Source organism: Urocitellus parryii, chromosome 1, assembly GCF_045843805.1.
Source record: "Urocitellus parryii isolate mUroPar1 chromosome 1, mUroPar1.hap1, whole genome shotgun sequence".
Classification (NCBI taxonomy): domain Eukaryota; kingdom Metazoa; phylum Chordata; class Mammalia; order Rodentia; family Sciuridae; genus Urocitellus; species Urocitellus parryii.
The window spans coordinates 43,597,073-43,613,138 of NC_135531.1; the positions used below are offsets into that span (position 1 = coordinate 43,597,073).

The 16,066-nt window shown below is 37.2% G+C and overlaps 1 protein-coding gene across 2 annotated transcripts in view; it reads right to left on the reverse strand.

Moving 5' to 3' along the window:
* The window catches only part of Il6st (interleukin 6 cytokine family signal transducer), a 49,058-nt gene extending 45,103 nt beyond the window's left edge, over positions 1–3,955 (reverse strand). For both annotated transcript variants that reach the window (XM_026385921.2, XM_026385922.2), the window contains exon 1: positions 3,741–3,955. The gene's annotated coding sequence lies outside the window, so the exon portion shown is untranslated. The remainder of the gene's footprint in view (positions 1–3,740) is intronic.
* Between the last annotated feature and the right edge of the window lie 12,111 nt (positions 3,956–16,066).

Sequence of the window (16,066 nt, forward strand, 5' to 3'; positions counted from 1 at the left end):
TAAAAACAGAACCTATATACATACATGTTCATGCACACACATATTGATACACAATTCTTTTTTTTTTTTAATTACAGGGACTTACATTTTGTCCCCACCTATAAACAACTCACCCTATTCAATTGCCTGAGTCAGTATAGTCCTCTGTTCTCTTATTTGCCCATTACACTTTAGCTTTTCTCAGTTACAAGTTTGATCCAGATTTCTTTCACAATATCTTTCCCACTCATCTTTTTATCCTCTACCACAACCAATTTAATTTGGTCACCTCATTACTTATAACAACCTTCCTACTTCTAGTCTCTTTCCTTCCTCCCATTCTGAACATTGTCAGTGGATGAATCTTTCTAAAACACTACCTTCTAAGCTGTCATTCATTCTTAAAAGCTTTTTAAAAGGCGAACAATTATGCCAAATATTTTAGCTACTTTAAGTACCTGCTTTTTCCAGTTGATCTTTCCCAATATTCAAATCTCTGTTCTTAAAAAAAAAAAGGGTGCTGGGTGGGGGTGGGGGGGAGACTGTAGTTCAGTGACAAGAGTTTGCTTACTATGTGGGAGGTCCTGGGTTCCATCCCCAGCACCTCAAAACAGATAAATAAAATCCTTTCTTTAGACTTCTCGCTCAAGTTACTTCACCACTACACTTCCAGAGAGAACTGCAAGCAATCTGGCTTTTACTCAAATCATGCTGAAATTATTTTTGTAGTTTTCCAACTGCAAAACAAATATTGATGTTCCTCATTCTGTTTGGCCTCACATGTCATTCACAGTTTGGTCTTACCTTTCATTGTTCTCTCCTATCATCTCTAGATTCTGAGCTCAGGCCACAGCACTACTAGACTTCCTCTAACATAACCTTTTTCTTTCAGTGTGTGTGCTTCTTTATGTGTTATGCCCTGTCTCTACAATGCCTTCCTGACTCAGCTTTACTGTTTATAACTCAGATGGAACATCTCTTCTGCGGAATTTCCCCCATTTTCACAAACATCTTTGTTCCCAATGCACTTTTATATAGTTCCCTAAAAGGATTCATAACTTTGCACAATAATTATTTTACACATCTCGATATTTAACATCTTTCAAGTACTCACTAAACAACTAATAGTGGGTATTTATTTATTTATTTATCACTGTGCTGGGGATGGAACCCAAGGCCTTGCACATGCTAGGCCAGCTCTCTATATAAGTGGCTACATTTTCAGCCCAAGAGTGGGTTTAACAGACCTATGGTATGGCCATATTATTCTACTCACTGTTACTCAAGTACCCCAAATGAAAAACCATATGTATGGTTAAGAGATTCTGAAGCCACACTATCTAGATACAAATTTAGGATCTACCACTTATTAACTAGGCAAGGTAATTAACCCTTCTGTGCCTGGCTTTCCTTTTGTGTAAAAAAGATCCACCTATGAGGTAGAGGTTATGATATTTAAATACTTTATTAGGAGTAAAATGCCTACAATAGATACCATTAAATATGCATTAAATATGTATTGGCTATTGTAATTAATATACCTTAGTTATTTCTGACCCTTTTCACATGAGTAATCAACATTCACCCTAACATTTAACTGCAATGCCAACGTAATAGTCTTCTATTACATTCTTTAGGTTCCCATTCTACATTACGTCCTCTGTTTTATATTATAAATGGGCTCTCACTATTTTTCCTTTTGTCCAAATCTTACCCAGGTTTCAAGGCTGAACGCCAGCAGATTCTTTGTTCATTCCAATTCTTAATTGATCACTCTTTAACTTAAATATCTGTAACATTTTCTATATCGCTCTATATTTAATTAAAACTGCTTTGCATCCATATAATTTTTCACATTGGTCAACCTAATTTTTTAAAACTCTTTGAAGGTCCTGATGACATATAGGCATCTTGTGAGTTCCTGTAGCAGGTAGTAACTGATGAGTTTTGTTGCATAAAATAATAAAGCTCAACAGAAATCTCAACTCTGATTACATTGCCTTTGCAATAAAAGAAATGGAGAAACCTGTGAGAACATTCCATGCTTCCCTAGGAGCCAAGATGCAAATACCAGGGAATTCTGACTGCCATTAAAATGAGAAGCTCTGAAATAGCTTCTAAGGGAAAAAACATGGCTACCTCTATAGAGGAGTTCTGGTTTAACATTTAAGCTCCCCAACCAAATTGTAGCACTGAACTCTCTGTGAGAAATCTGTCAACACAAGATGTTTGTAGCAAAGAATTTGGAGCCACACAGATCTAGTTTACAGAGGGACCCTGAGCCTGTTTCCTTGTCTATCAAGTAGATAGTTTAACACCTACTTCACAGGTATATAATAATCAACATTCACCCAAACATTTAACTGAAATGCCAAATTCTCTTAAGAAAAAAAATTTAAATGAACTCAAAACACTGAAACTCATAAATAAAAATGAGAACATTTTGAGTTATATAAGAATATGCTTATTAGCTGGCAGCAATGTTTACAATGCTCTAAATTACCTATGAGAAACTTAATAGTATTATTAATACAGATATGAGATGAGGTAAATATTCTACTACAAAATTTATCTTTGACACTTCTTCTTAGTAATTTTTTTCTTCCACTTGTGATTAAAAACAAATGTCCAAATTATGCCCCAAAAGAAATATTTGGAAAGCACAGCCTAACTTAGTCTCAAGTTGGTTTTGTAAATGTAGTACTCCAGTTTATAGTTCAAAAATATTTCCAAATATGTATTAAAGTAAATTTAGGAAATCAAGATAATGGCGAACAGCTCATAAGATAGATCTGAGTCAGTAATTTCAAATTAAGAGTTGTTCCAACTTGAAGCTGGCAGTCACACACAGTCTAAAGGGTTTGTTTACAGCATGGAACAAACTAAACTAAATAATCTTTTAGAAGATTCATCCTGCCTTTCCAATAATAATTAATTATTTTAAAGCAGATAGTTGCTGAAATACAGCTATACAACTACACAAATAAAACCGAAAGAAGTTCCCTTTTAAAGAAAAAAAGGAAAAAGTGGTAAGCTTTATTTCTAACTTTAGTAAAGACCTTATTTTAAACCTGACATTTCTTTTTCAGTGTGAGGTTATGAATAAATGTTCAACCACAAAGAACAAAACCCTGCTACTTAGAAAAACCTTTAAATTTAGGGAAGAAAGGAAAAAATTTAAAGATGGATTTGTTCTTTAGGATACAGCGGCATATGGGATTTGTCAGAACGATACATAGAAAAGATAAAAATAAATGTCAATAATATGTATAACTATTGTGAACTTACAACAATGCTGGTTGTTACAACTTAAGGTTGAAAAGAAGGATCCGGGAGAGAAATCAAGCTCAGAGTAGGGAATGAAGGGTCAAGTACGGGGCTAAAGACATTTAAAGGAACTGGAAAAACGTGGGATCTGATAACTAGAGGTACGGTCACCAAGGGAGTTCTGGGCGGGAGCTTCGGAAGGGTGTGCCAGCCTGTGCGCCGAGTGCGTGTGTGATCGGGTTAAGGTCTGTACCTAAGATTGAGACATCTAGGTGACAAAGTTGGGGAAGTACAATTCGGAGGTGGGAGCAGGGAGAGAGAGGAATGTGGGGATTTCCAGGCTGAGACTGACAAGTTCGGGACTCGCGCGCGTCCGGGTCCGCCTCTCTCGTGCAAGGCAGGCCCTTCGAGTGCCAGGTCGCCGGTCCGCGCCAACGAAGCCCCTACCCTCCCGCCACACCACCCTTCCTTCACCCCGCCCCGGCCCTCCTCACCTCAGGCCGCAGCGCCTCGATCCTCAGCGTTTCCACCGCGCGCGTCCCCCTCACGCCAGGCCCTGCCTGACCCGTCGGCCTGGCGGGAGCGGTGCTCAGCTCAGCAGCTGAGTCCAGAGGTCCTCCACAGCTCCGCGAGTCCCCTAGCTGCTCGCCGGAACCCGAGGTCGCTCGCAGCTCCTTCCCAGCGGACGCGGCGCGCGGCCCTCCTCCCGCGCCAGGGCGCAGCGCTCCCCTAACCCCGCCTCGCGGCGCCCCCGCCGCGCCCCGCCCCGCACCCAGGGCCTGTACGCTGATTGGCTCCCGAGAGTCTCAGCGCACCCCATCATTGGCCCAGTGGCCGCCGACAGCGAGGAGGCGGGACTGCAGGCGGCTGAGATTCCCGTAACGCGGCTCCCGGCATCCCGGATTCTGGTGGCTGTGCCTGTCTCTCCCAGACGAGATCGAAGGCGTCCCCCACCTCCCCTTTACGGGCGGAAAGAGCAGAATGTTCCATTTTCCCGTGGAATAACGGGGTCATGAACTGGAGGCGCGGTGCTGCCCGCGCCTCCCACCCTGCCGTCTCACCACCGTGCCTTCGGCCTCCCTTGGTGGCCTTTCCCGAGGGACTCAGAGCCGCGAGGGACTGCCTTGCTCCCTAGCGGACCAGGGAGACGTGGGAGCGCCTTGGGGACTGTGAAGGGTTTGGTGGCAGTGACTGAACAGGAGATTGCCGCGGGTTGTGGTGGCGGCTTCGGTCCAAGTCTTGTAAACGAACCTTGCCACGGTATAGTTTTTTTTTTTTTTTCTTTTTAAGTTAGTAAATGAGTTTGGGTATGATTAATCAGTGAATCCCAGAACTGGTAACCTGCCAAGAAATTAAGTGTTTTTTGCGGTTTGTTCCTCCCAATCTGTGATAAAAAGAAACACCGAGTAAAAACCAATTTCAATGAATTCACCCCTACTCCCTGACCCTGCTGCCTGGAAAATGAATCTAAAGGCTCACGCTGATACACATATTTTTTTCCAAAGCAAGATGAGAAGCTTAAAAGATAAGGGGTGTGTCTGTAAAGAAATACAACATCAGTATCTACCTTGGAAGAATGGCAGGCCATAGAAAGACAATAATGGTTTCATGAACCAATTACACCCCTGAATTAACAATTACTAAAGTTATTCATTATGCTGAGGATTCAGATGGAATTAAACATCAAATTATGATATCTTAGTTGTTGAATAAATAATTTTTAAAAAACAGTGACATTGTATCTATTAAAGGAGTCTCAGGTAAACTTGAGAATGATACTGCAACTCAAGTACTAATCTCTTGCTGCTCCTTATCGTCTTATATCTAACCTGCAGAAGGAGTCCAGATTATATCCTAGCTTTGCCCTTTATAGGTGTGTTTATTCTATGACAAACTATAAAAATTTGGAAAATTTACAAAGAGCTAGCAAACATTTAGAGACAATATATAGTGATTAAGCTGTTATCAGACTGTCTAAATTTGAATCCTGGTGCTGCTGCTTCTTATCTCTGAGATTGGGCAAGAATTTTCAATTTCTTCATCTGCAAAATGAGGATAATGGTAACAAGCTAATAGGATTGTTCAAAGAATAAACATGATTAAAATACATGAAGTGCCTGGCACATGGTAAGTGCTCAATAAATATCAGCTGTTATCATTTTTCTCTGCTTTCTGTGTTAATGTTTCCCAATATTTTTTTTATCATGATGAAAATGATATTTCTCAGGGTTTGGGGTGGAGAGAAGGGGATCAATACACAACCACACACTAGCCTACCTTGGTGCACTGGTTGGAAAAGTGAGGTTCTTTTGTGGGTTTTTAAAATATTGATTTAGCTTAGGCCCTGCTGCCAAGAAACTCACATTTTGTGTGGGTGGCTAAAGACCTAGGTTAAAATTACGAATCAATATTAAAGAGAATTTTCAGAACAACAAGACAGTGGGAAACATCTACTCTGCTGGACTTATATGACTTTGCAGACACCTCTATAAAGTATTGGCCCTGAAATGACTACCTTCAGATAAGAATTTATCATTAGAAAGCCCTGTTAAATGGAATGGAATAGAAGACACAGAGACAAACCACACAGATACAGTCATCTGATCCTTGACAAAGGTGCCAGAAACATAAACTGGAGAAAAGACAGCCTTTTACACCCATGGTACTGGGAAAACTGGTTATCTATATGTAGAAGAATGAGACTAGATCCCTGTCTCTCACCCTGCAAAAGTCAATTAAAAATGGATCAAATACTTAGGAATTAGAACAGAAATTTTGTAACAGCAAGAAGAAAACATAGGGTAAACACTCCAACATGTAGCCACAGGCAATGATTTCTTCAATATGACCTCCTAAAGTTCAGGAAATAATACCAAGAATTAACAATTTTGATGGCATCAAATAATACCAGGAATTAACATATTGGATGGCATCACAGCAAAGGAAATAAGTGTAAAGAGAGAAACTATAGAATGGGAGAAAATCTTTGCTAGCAACTTTTTTGACAGAGGATAAATCCAGAATACATAAAGAGCTACACACACACACACACACACACACACACACACACACACGTTGAGAGCCACAGCCAAAGGGGCTCCAGCAAACTTCCAGCTGCCAGCAAACTTCCAGCTGCCAGCAAACTTCTAGCTGCCAGCTGATGATTGGCTCACAGCTGCCCCAGCAAACTTCTAGCTGCCAGCTGATTGGCTCCTCTGTGGTGATGCTCATTGGGCTGTTTCCCCGCCCTTTCAGACCACGCAGCTGCTCATTGGGGGACTTTTTTGGCTCCGCCCACATGACCCAGCCAATCGGCCTCAAGAGCAGGAGGAGTGGGGGGGTTGAGAGGCTTGTGGGAAGCCAGTGGTGGCAGTTGGGCTCTGGGGGAATTCCTGAAGAGCTTGTGTGGTGTGGCGTGTGTGTGTGTGTGTGTGTGTGTGTGTGTGTGTGTGTGTGTGTTTTCTAAAAATAAAGTTCGTTTCTGCTTGATAAGTGGCTCCTGAATTGTGCCCAGCCAGACTGCAGCACACACACACACACACACACACACACAGCCAATAAATAAGTGGGCAAATGAACTACAGATACATCTCAGAATAAATAACAAATGGCCGACAAATATATGAAACAATGTTCAATATCTTTAGCAATTAGGGAAATGCAAATCAAAACTACCCTGAGATTTTATCTTTCTCCATTGAAATAACAGCCATCAAGAATACAAACTACACCAGGCAGGGTGGTGCATGCCTATAATCCCAGCAACTCAGGTGGCTGAGGCAGGAAGATTACAGGTTTGAAGCCAGGCTCAGCAACTTAGACCCTAAGCAACTTAGTAAGACCCTGTCTCAAAATTTAAAAAAACGCTGGGGATGTAGCTCAATGGTAAAGTGCTCTTGGGTTCAATACCTAGTATAATAAAATAAAATATCCAAACAACAAAATCTGAAGAAGATGTGTGGGAAAAGAAACACATAGTTGGAGGGGATGTAGATTAGTATAACCACTATGGAAATCATATGAAGTTTATTTAAAGACTAGGAATGGAACTACCATATGACCCAACTATACCAGTATTTGGTGTCTATTCTAAAGAATTAAAGTCAGCATACTATAAAACATACCTATGTTTATAGCAGCACAATTCACAATAGCTAGTTCAGGAAACTAGCCTAGGTGTTCATCAGCAGATGAAATGGATAAAGAAAATGTGGTAGCTATACATTATGGAGTTTTGTTCAGCAATAAAGAAAAGTGAAATTATGTCATTTGCTGGTAAATGGATGGAACTATAGAACATCATGCTAAGTGACATAAGCCAAACTCATGAAGTCTAGGGTCAGATGTTTTCTCTCATGTGAAAGCTAGAAAGGAAAAAAAAATGTGTAAGTGTGTATGTTTATGTGTGTGTGTTGAGGTTGGGGATCTCATGAAAATAGAAGTGAGACCAGTAGAGAAGATGAAAGGGATGGAGGCAGGAAGGGAAAAGGGTATGAAATTGATCAAATAATGCTGTTATAATGTACACATATGGATATGTAATAATTTCACTGTTGTGTATAATTAGAATGCACCAATAAGAAGAAAGAACAATAAAACACCCATCAAAGATTGCAATGTGCACCTTTTAAAAAATAGTTGTGGCATCTTGTTCATATCAAATATTGCTTTGATAATAATGGTTTTCCTGGTGGGGAGAGAGAGGAAAAAAGAAAGAAAGAAAACTCTATCAAAATGCAAAGGTAAATGGAGAAAAATGGCAGGTGGCAAGTTCTCCATTGCTGCCTGCCTTTCTATTTAGCTAAATCTGGCCCTGAACAGGCATCCATCTACTTTCTTGTCTGGGCCTAGTTGTATTTCTGAAACTGTGTCATTCCTGGACCTAACCACATGTCTTGTGTCAATCTAATGATTTCAGCATCTATGATAATTAATCAGCTTCTTGACCTCACAATTTCTCATCCTTTTCTTTTCTAGCACTCAACTTCACTGTATAGAAGCAACCAATAGATAGAGCCACACCTTCAACATAGTCATTGAATGAAATTACCTTCAGAAATTTTGATTGTATCCATAGCCACCTATCCCTCTGCTTCCCTTTGTGCTCACTCCCACTGAATTTGTCCTCAGTGTGAATTCCAGTCTTTGTTCTTATGGCTTATCAGTTATTTCCTACCTTCTCTTATCTTCTAAGTAATGAGAACCCTTTTGCCAACTGTTTTAACTGCACTTTCACTAGTATCTTCAGTTCCCTTGACTTTCAGCCATGTTTACCTTATCAGTCTGTTTCCTATTTCTCTTTTCCTTGAACCATTAGCCCCACCCAGACATTTGTTGTTGTTGTTGTTCCCCCTTCCCCCTTTCCCCTTCTCCCCCCCCCACTCCTCTTCTTCTTCTGTACCAGGGGTTGAACTTGGGGCCACTCAAAAACTGAGCCACATCCCCAGCCCTATTTTGTATTTTTTTAGAGACAGCGTCTCATTGAGTTGCTGAGTGCCTCCCCCTTGCTGAGACTGGCTTTGAACTTGTGATCCTCTTGCCTCAGTCTCCCTCCCAAGCCGCTGGGATTACAGGTGTGCATGCCTGGCCAGACATTTATTCTTGATACAGAACCTTGTTTCATTATTCCTCAGAGAAATCAAGACTATCATTTTCTGAGCATCTTTGAGTTTTCTACAACTTAGGATTCAACTATTATGTATATTTATCGTTTTTCTCTTTTTTTCCCTCTGCTTTGGAAGAAGAAAGGTCCCTTTTCTTATAGAAATTCATCCTATATGTTTTTGCTCCTCTTCCTATTAAATTCAATACTGATTTATATTTTACGTTATTAGCATAAAATATTCTAGAAATAAAAAAATTAAATATTAACTCAATAGTGAGTTGGGGACAACTACTTTGTATATCTTAAAGCCTTTGTAAGATAACAGCATCAAATTCATAAATGAAAAGTAGCTACTTCAATATAAATCTCAAAATGAAGCAGATTAATTACATTGTAATCCATTTGATAAAAGGAGCTTTAGAAGTAATAAGAATTTAAATCAAGCTATAACTAAATTTCTAAGTTTGAAAACAGGCAATGTTCATTTCATGACAATAAAACTAATAAACATTATGACTATCATTTAACAAATTTATCAATGACTAATATGTATTAAGAAAAATCAATGTATTATAAAAGTATAGCTTAAAATTTTTTCTCAAACTGGATATACTCAGATAACTGGTGTCCAGATGAAGAAAGAACATAACCAGTACTTAAAAGATCCCTCCAGTTCCCTTCCAGTTATACTTGCTTATTTTATTTCATTTTAAATGAACAACTACAATAGAGCAAGAGTTTGAAATAAATTAAGTGCTGCTCTGTATAAAGGTTGTTCATGGGTGCAGATTGAAGAGGAAGGGGTCTAGCTTCTCAGTTCTCTGGACCTCTGGGAAACACTGTCAAATGGCCATGGGCTGGACAATGATCATGCGACACCCTTTTTCACACAGAAGATTGGCTTTGGGAATGAAGGCCAGGGTGGACGTGTAGTTAGGAGGATTCTATTTCCAGATGTGTGCATAGGATAAGGTAATCAGGTATTTGGGACTGCAACTTCAGAATGGCTCAGACTTGCTTCAGAATCCCATTCTGGGGAGTTTGAGAGGCTAGCACTTTCCTTGGTTTACTCTCCTTTCACTTATCTTCCTGGAGAGGATATTGTGCAGTTACAAAAGAGATTCATTGGCTCCAAGACTGACACTTAATGCTAAAACCAAAGGGGTAAAAAAATATCAACATGAATTTAAATAGAAATTATTTTGTGGATTTGTATAGATAAGGATTCCCAATCTCCTACATAGAATTTGGATAAAGAGACAGTATAGATTGTGTTAAATAATGGCTTAGGCCAAAGGATTTTGAGCTCCTTAAGGGAACATGATGACAGTGGACATTGAAAAGTCAAAAATTAAATTAATATACTTCCTGAGAAGACCAGAATTTGCAAAAAATTGTCTGCTCTGATTTTTCTTAGAATTTCAGGGTATGTCAATTTTCTATGATCAACAAATAAGGAATTAAATTTAATGTCAGAGTCAAATGAACCTGGAAAGAAAGCTATTCTAGCTCTCATGTCAAATGATGGTTGGTAATTACTACTTTGATGTAAAAGTGAATGACAGACTTTACGGTGAACTTGTGGCCTTTGGCTTCTGGTGTTCCTAGTGTGATTTCCACCCCTTAAGTGTGAAGGGATATACATGATTAGGTTATTTAAGATCTAAGTGCTCATTTTGCTAATGTATTTTACTCCTTGTGGTTTTTGAAAAATGAAACTGTGCCAAGCATGGTGGCATATGTCGGTAATCCCAGCGATTTGGGAGGCTAAGGCAGGAAGATCACAAGTTCAAGGCCAGACTCAAAAATTTAGCCAGATCCCATCACTAAATAATAAAAAGGGCTGGGAATATGACTCAGAAGTAAAGCACCCCTAGATTCATTTCCCAGTACTAAAATCAATCAATCAACCAATCAATCAATCTGTCATGTTGTGGGCTCATCACATGTTGTTATACAACATTGTGATGATTGTCTTTTTAAAATTTTTTTATTTGTTCCTTTTAGATATACACTACAGTAGAGTATGTACATAAAGTGTAACTTATTCTAATTAGGATCCCATTTCATGATTGAGCATGATGTGGAGTTAAACTGGTTGTGTATTCATACATGAACACAGGAAAGTTATGTCTGTTCATTCTACTGTCTTAGCTATTATCATCCCCCTTCCCCTCCCTTTCCTTCATTTTCCTTTGTCTAATCCAATGAACTTCTATGCTTCCTTCCCCTTATTGTGTATTAGCATCCACATATCAGATAGAATATTTGGCCTTTGTTTCTTTGGGATTGGCTAATTTCACTTAGCATGATAGTCTCCAGTCTCATTCATTTACTGGCAAATGCCATAATTTCATTATTCTTTATGGCTGAGGAATATTCCATTGTGTGTATATACCATACTTTCTTTATCCATTCATCTGTTGAAGGGCACCTAGGTTGGTTCCATAGTTTAGCTATTGTGAATTGAACTTCTATAGACATTGATGTGGCTGTGTCACTGTAGTATGCTGATTTAAATCCTTTGTGTATATACCAAGAAATGAAATAATAGGGACAAATTCGATTCCATTCCAAGTTTTCTGAGGAATCTTCATACTGTTTTCCAGAGTGGTTGTACCAATTTGCAGTCCCACCAGCAATGTATGAGTGAACGTTTTTCCCCACATTCTCGCCAACAACGAGAATTCATGTACTTGTATACTTGATAATTGCCATTCTGACTGGAGTGAGATGGAATCTCAGTGTAATTTTAATTTGCATTTCTCTAATTGCTAGAGATGTTCAACATTTTTTCATATATTTGAGGACCATTTGTATTTCTTCTTCTGTGAAGTGCCTTTTCTGTTCTTTGCCCATTTATTTAGTGGGTTACTTATTTATTTATTTTTAATGTTAAAATAAATAAAATATACATCCTGAAGATTAATGCTCTATCTGAGGTTGCAAGTGGCAAAGTGTTTCTTCCATTCTGTAGGCTTTCTCTTCATGTTCTTAATTGTTTCCTTTGCTGTGAAGGTTTTTAGTTTGATACCAGCCCATTTATTGATTCTTGATTTTGCTTGTTGCATTTTAGGAGTCTTGTTGAGGAACTTGGTTCCTAAGCCAACATAATGGAGATTTGAGCCTTTTTCATTTTCTTCTAGCAGGTGCAGGATCTCTGGTCTAATGCCTAGGCCCTTGATACACTTTGAGATGAGTTTTGTGCAGGGTGAGAGGGGTTAAATTTCATTCTGTTACATAGGGATTTCCTGTTTTCCCAACACAATTTGTTGAAGAGGCTATCTTTTCTCCAATGTATGTTTATGGCATCTTTGTTTAGTATGAGATAACTGTATTTATGTGGGTTTGTCTTTCTGTCTTCTATTCTTTTCCATTGGTCTTCATGTCTGTTTTGGTGCCAATACCATGCCATTTTGCTACTATAGCTTTGTAGTATAATTTAAGGTCTGGTATTGTGATGCCTCCTGCTTTACTTCTTCTGCTAAGGATTGCTTTGGATATTCTGGGCCTCTTATTTTTCTAAATGAATTTGTGACTGCTTTTTCTATTTCTATGAAGAATGCCATTGGAAGTTTAATAAGAATTGCATTAAATCTGTATAGTGCTTTGGTAGTATGACCATTTTGACCATATTAATTCTGTCTACCCCTCAAAATGGGAGATCTTTCCATCTTCTAATGTCTTCCTCAATTTCTTTCTTTAGTGTGCTGTAGTTTTCATTGTTGAAGTTTTTTCACCTCTTTTATTAGATTCATTCTCAAGTACTTTTTGTTTTTGGGGCTATTGCAAATGAGATAGTTTTTCTAATTTATCTTTCAGTTGACTCATCATTAATGTATAGAAATGCAATTGATTTATGGGTACTAATTTTATATCCTGCTACTTTGCTCAATTAATTTATGAATTCTAGAAGTTTTCTGGTGGAGATTTTTGGATCTTCTAAATATAGAATCATGTTGCCGGCAAATAGGGATCGTTCAAGCAGTTCTTTTCCTATTAGTATTTCTTTAATATTTTTATCTTGCCTGATTTCTTTGGCTGGAATTTTAAGGACTATGTTGAATAGAAATGGTGAAAGAGGGCATCCTTGTCTTGGTCCAGTTTTTAGAGGAAATGCTTTCAATTTTTCTCCATTTAGAATGATGTTTTGGCTTTGGGTTTAGCATATGTAGCTTTTACAATGTTGAGGTATGTTCCTACTATCCCTAGTTTTTTTAAGTGTTTTGAACATGAGTGGCTCCTGTATTTTGACAAATGCTTTTTCTTCATCTACTGAGATAATCATGTGATTCTTGTCTTTAAGTTTATTGATGTGATGAATTACGTTTATTGATTTTTGTATGTCAAATAAACCTTGCATACCTGGGATGAACCCCTCTCAATCATAGTGCACTATTTTTAAAAATATGTTTTTGTATGCAATTTGCCAGTATTTTATGAAGAATTTTTGCATCTATGTTCATCAAGGAAATTGGGCTGAAGTTTTGTTTCCTTGATGTGACTTTGTCTGGTTTTGGTATCAGGGTGATACTAACTTAATAGAATGAGTTTGGAAGGGTTCCCTCCTTTTGATTTTTTATGGAATAATTTGAGGAGTATTGGTGTAAGTTCTTATTTGAAGGTCTGGTAGAAATTGGCTGAGAATAAGTCTGGTCCTGGGCTTTTCCTTATTGGTAGGCTTTTGATGGTGTCTTCAATTTCATTGCTGGAAATTTTGATCTGCTTAAATTTTCTATGTCCTCCTGATTCAATTTTGGTAGGTCACATGTCTCTAGAAATTTGTTGATGACTTTGTGATTGTTCCCTTTAATTGTAGTGTAGATTTACAAAATAGTTTCTGATTAATGTTTATATTTCAGTAGTGTCTGTGGTCATATTTCCTTTTTCATCACAAATTTTAGTAATTTGAGTTTTCTTTCTTTTTATCTTCATTAGCTTGGCTAAGGACTTATCAATTTTATTTATTTTTTCAAAGAACCAACCTTGGTTTCATTGAATTTTTTGAATTTTGTTTCAATTTTATTGATTTCAGTTCTGATTTCAATTATTTTCTGTCTTCTACCACTTTGGGCATTGATTTGTTCCTCGTTTTTCTAGGGTTTTGAGATGTAATGTTAGGTTATTTATTTAATGACTTTCTATTCTTTTAGTGAATGAACTCAATGAACTTTCCTTTTAGAACTGCCTTCATAGTGTCCCAGAGATTTTGATATGTTGTGTCATTATTCTCATTTATCTCAAAGTATTTTTTAATTTCATCCCTGATTTATTCTGCTATCCATTGATCATTGAATAGCATATTATTTAGTCTCTAGGTGTACCTTCTATTTTTTATTGTTGATTTTTAATTTCATTCTATTATGATCTGATACAATGCAGGGTATTATCTCTATTTTTTTTGTATTTGCTAAGAGTTACTTTATAGCATAAGATATGATCTCATTTTAAGAAGGGTCCGTGTGCTGCTGAGAAGAAAGTGCATTTGGTAGTTGATGGATGAAATATTCTATATATGTCTGTTAAATCTAAATTATTGATTGCATTATTTAGTTCTATAGTTTCTTTGTTTAGTTTTTGTTTGGAGGATATATTCAGTAGTGAGAGAGGTGTGTTAAAGTCCCCAGGATTGTTATGTTGTGGTCTATTTTATTCTTGAAATTGAGAAGGGTTTGTTTTATATATATATATATTATATATAAATATATATATATATATATATATTATATAAATACATACGTGTGTGTGTATATATATATATATTCCATTGTGTTTGGGGCATAAATATTTATGATTGTTATGTTTCATTGATGTATAATTCCCTTAAGCACTATGAAATGACCTTCTTGCTCCCTTCTGATTAACTTTTATTACTTTTTTTGTAGTTGTAGATGGACAGAATGCCTTTATTTATTTTTATGTGGTGCTAAGGGTTGAACCCAGTGCCTCGTACATGCTAGACAAGTGCTCTGCCACTGGTCTATAACCCCAGCCCCCTGATTAACTTTGGAAGTCCATTTTATCTTAAATGAAGATAGAAATCCCTGCTTGTTTACACGATCCATGTGAATAATATGTTTTTTCTCATCTTTTTACATTCTGTGTTTGGGTGTGTTTGCCCATAAGGTAAGTTTTTTGGAGACAGTATATCGTTGGGTTTTGTTTTTTGATCCAATCTGAATTATTGACAAAACTGTCATTTTAATTTATTTCTGGTTTTTAATTTCAATTAGTTTCTCTGTTGATTTACTAGTCTTCTAGTGTAGTTCCTCCCTTTGCTGGTTTTTACTTTTATTTTTAATTTCTTCTTCATGAAATATTTTATTGAGTATGTTTTGTAGAGCAGGCTTTCTAGTTGTGAATTCTTTTAACTTTTGTTTATCATGGAAGGTTTTTATTTAATCATCAATTCTGAAGCTTAATTTTGCTAGGTAGAGTATTCTTGGCTGGCTTCCATTTTTTTTCAAAGCCTGGTGTATATTATTCCAAGACCTCCTAGCTTTGAAAGTCTAGGTTGAGAAATCAGATGAGATCCAGATTGATTTTCCTCTATATGGGATCTGTTCTCTCCTTATTCTATTTCTTAGGCATTTTCATAATAATTTGCCTTGCTTGATGTGGGTCTGTTATAATTTTGTATATTCTGGGTTCTGAATGTCTCCTGTATTTGATTTTTCCACTTCATTCTTAAGGTTTGGGGAATTTTCAGATATGATTTCATTGAAATGATTGTGCATTCGTTTGGTTTGTATCTCTGAGTCTTTATTGATCTGGATAAATCTTAAGTTAGGTCTTTTCATGTTATCCCATATTTCTTGAAAGTTCTTGTAATGATTTCTTGAAATCTTTTCTCCATGGTCAACTTTATATTCAAGATTATATATTTTGTCTTTATTGCCTGAAACTCTGACTTCCAAGTAGTCTAGTCTGATGGTGATGCTTTCCAGTGAATTCTTAATTTGCTTTATTGATTCCTTCATTTCAAGGATTTCTGGCTGATTTTTTTTTCAGAATCTCTATCTCTTTATTGAAGTGATCTTTCACTTCTTGCATTTTCTCTATGATTTCAGTCCTTATATTGTCAGCTTAAATAAAACATTCTAAACTCTGTCTCTGATATTTCTTCTGTTGTAGTTTCAGTGGATTTTGAAGTATCTTGGTTTGTTTGGGACAATTCTTTCCCTTAATTTTTCTATGCATACCCATCTAACAGTA